The sequence below is a fragment of the Fukomys damarensis genome, unplaced genomic scaffold (genome assembly GCF_012274545.1).
Source record: "Fukomys damarensis isolate Sample0158 unplaced genomic scaffold, DMR_v1.0_HiC HiC_scaffold_23366, whole genome shotgun sequence".
Lineage (NCBI taxonomy): Eukaryota > Metazoa > Chordata > Mammalia > Rodentia > Bathyergidae > Fukomys > Fukomys damarensis.
This window is the reverse complement of record NW_022924278.1, coordinates 1-3,338: the sequence shown is the minus strand read 5'-3', so window position 1 is coordinate 3,338 and position 3,338 is coordinate 1. Positions and strand designations below refer to the sequence as shown.

The following is a 3,338-nucleotide window of genomic DNA, read 5'->3' as shown; positions in this document are numbered from 1 at the left end:
TTACACTCAGCCTCCGGAATAGCTGTGATTAGCCAGCCACCATCACAACTACCCTAGTTTTTGAGCTAGCAGGTTGAGGCGGGGAATCATAAGTTGGAAGCCAGCTTGGACAGCTTATAGAAACCTGTCTCAAAAATGTTTTAAAAAGTGCTAGAAATGTAGCTCTGTGGTACATCTGTGGTAGAACACTTGTCTAGGGGGTGCAAGGTCCTGGATTCATTCCCCAGCCCGACAAAAGAGTTAAAATGAATGTAACATAAAATTTTTCGCTTACTTTGAGTTATGTAATTCAGGGACACTATTTCCAGAATTTTTCATTAACCTCAGTTCTTTTCCTCGTCAATGTGCAAAATATTATTAATTCCATTCATTATATTTTTCTCTAGAAAATGTATTTATTTATTTATTTATCAGAGCCTCAGGTTTCCTGCCATTGAAGATTAGGAAAAAGAGAAGGCAGAAATATGGAACACTTCGTGAATTTGTGTGTCATCCTTGCACAGGAGCCATGCTAATCTTCTGTGTATCGTTCCAATTTCAGTATATGTACTGGAGAAGAAAGCACTAGAAAATGTATTTTTTTAATGATAAAGTTTTATTTAGGTCTTTTTATATTAAATGTCTCTCATACTTATATTTCCTACTATCCTGAAGCTATAGGTACATAATAGTTCATGTTCTAGTTGAGTCATTACATTGTCTATATCATTTCTGGGTTAGTTTTCATTGTTGGCCTTATTTCTTCATTACAGTCATATTTTCTTTCCTTTTCCTTTTTTCTTTTTATCTTTCTTTTTAGTACCTAGGGTAGGACTCAGGACCTTGTGCTTGTGAGGCAGGTGGCAACACCACTGAGTTAAATCCCTGGCCCTTCTTATTTAGTACCTGAGAAGTTCAGATTGGATGCCAGACATTATGAATTTACTTTACTGGGTTATACATTTGGCAGCATTCCTTTAAACATTTTGGGGCATTTGTTGGCATGTGATTGATTTCCCAGGAGCCAGTTTGACCCTTTGGAGCTTGCTTTTCTGCTTTCTTACATGGGTTCAGAGCAGACTCATCCGGCCTCACCACTGAGGACTCGTTCAGTGTTCTGAGAGTCAAGAGGTCTTTCCGCCATGATTGGGGGACACACGAGCCGTTCCCAGGACTGCCCAGCCTGCCCCTCCCTGGTCTCAGCAGCTCTCTTCCACACCACATGTGCTGAGTAGGCCTCAGGTAGACACAGGTGGACTCTGCTGATTTGTGCAGAGCTGGGCATCTTGCCCGCTCTGCCTTGTGTTTTCTAGCTACATCGGCCTCCCTGAACACCAGTCTCTCTTCTCAATTCGGGGCTGTGTTTGCCTTTCTTCTCCCTCTGTGGTAGCCTGGGAACTCATGCGATATCTGGGGTGATCCTTGATTTACTTTGTTTCCCAGGTGTGAGGAATCACTGTCTTGTGCTCTCTGCCACACAGTCTGTGTTTTGTCTGATTTTCTAAGCCATTGCTGGGGACAGACTCTTTAATCTGATCCTTGGGAAGAAACTAATCGGCTTGATTTATATTTTTTTCTCTAGTGGTTATTCAACTCAGGGTCTTCATACAGAGCCCTTTTTTTCTTTATTCTTTTGGGATCCGGTCTCACCGTTTTCCAGGCTAGGCTCAGAATTGCAGTCCTCCTCCTCAGCCTCTCAGAGTGCTAGGAACATAGGCAGAGGTAATTTGTGAATATTTTAATTGCTGGGGAGAAGAATGACTGTATTTGTGTTCCTAGTTCCAGTCTGTCTGTATTCATGTGGCTAGGCAGGTGTTCTGACACACAGTGATCACTGGAGGTTCGTGAAGCATATTTTACAAATGTGGGTTTATGACATCAGGTCTCATTTGCATTTTGCATAGTACGTATTGCTCCGAGGACAAATGGTTTTCACATGGATTTTCTGGTTCCCAGAGGGAGTGTATCTCTATCCACGTGGGGCAGGCAGGTGTGCAGATCGGCAATGCCTGCTGGGAATTGTACTGCCTTGAACATGGAATCCAGCCTGATGGCCAGATGCCTAGTGACAAAACCATCGGCGGTGGGGACGACTCGTTCAACACTTTCTTCAGCGAGACTGGGGCTGGCAAGCACGTGCCCAGAGCGGTGTTTGTGGACCTGGAGCCCACGGTGGTAGGTAGGTGCTCGGGTCGGGGACGGAGACTTTCCAGAGAGGATGGGAGAGCCTTGCAAAGACCCACGTGGAGGGCCCCTTCAATCTCTCTGCAAGGACAGGATTGATTGATTGATTGATTGATTTTTGGTGCTGGGGATTTTGACTTGGGTCCTTGTGCCTGCGAGGCAGGCGGTGCAACCACTGAGCTCAATCCCCGGTACGGAACAGGATTTTTTTTTTCTTTGTACCAGGGATCAAACTTGGGTTCTTGCGCTTGCCAGGCAGGCAGTAGAACCACTGAGTTAAATCCCCGGCCCAGGACAGGATTCATAAGCCCATGCTCGTGACATTGTTGGGTGAGAAGCTGAAAGGTTTATGACCAAAGGTTCTTGACTCAGGGCTCAGCCTCCCATCATAAGAAACCCTGCCCTACAGGGAAAAGCTGCTTTGCCAGCAGCATGATGGGCTACGGCGAATTCCCTCTGGCTGCCTCTGCCCTGGTCTGGTGGTTTCTGCACAGACCCTGTGTGCAGTGAGAACAGGCCTTGGTTCCCTCCTTAACGTTGTGGAGATTCTCAGGCTGGTGCAAGACGGTCTGGACCTGCTCTTAGACATGAAACTGAGAATATTTGTTTGGTTCGTGATGAGAAGCCCAAACTAGTTGCAAGAGATGGAAAATAGGAGGCAGGATCTGCAATTTGACCCCATCTTGGGGTTTCCAACAACTTAGTGAAATCCTGTCTCAAGAGAAACAAAACCCACTGCCAGTGTAGCTCAGTGTGAAGACCCTATATTCAGTACTACACAAGAAACAGAAAGACAGTGACAAGGAGGAGAGGAGGAAGAGGAGGATGAGGGAGGCAGGAAGGAAGGAGGGAGAGGGGAAAGTGATGAGAACTTCTTTACTATCTCCAAGAGCAACAGAATGCCACCTTACCGCCTGCGAGACCCAAGGCATTTGGGTGGTGATGAGCCTGTCCCAGCGCAATCACACAATCACACTCGCCTGGTGATTGCAAGGGAGTTTTAGTTTTTGTTTGGCTACAAATCTGACAGTTGAACCCAGGGGCTTTCAATGAGCTACATTCCCAGTCCTGTTTATTTTTTTTATTTTTCTATTTTTTATTTTTGCGGGGGCGGGTTTGAGACAGGGTCTCACTGTGTAGTTGAGACTGACCTGGAACTCACTGTGTAGCCCAGG

The 3,338-nt window shown here is 45.8% G+C and overlaps 1 non-coding gene across 1 annotated transcript; it reads right to left on the bottom strand.

Moving 5' to 3' along the window:
- Positions 1–458: 458 nt before the first annotated feature.
- On the bottom strand, positions 459–565 carry LOC117284944. Its single transcript, XR_004515978.1, has one exon. It is a non-coding gene; the product is annotated as a U6 spliceosomal RNA (small nuclear RNA).
- Between the last annotated feature and the right edge of the window lie 2,773 nt (positions 566–3,338).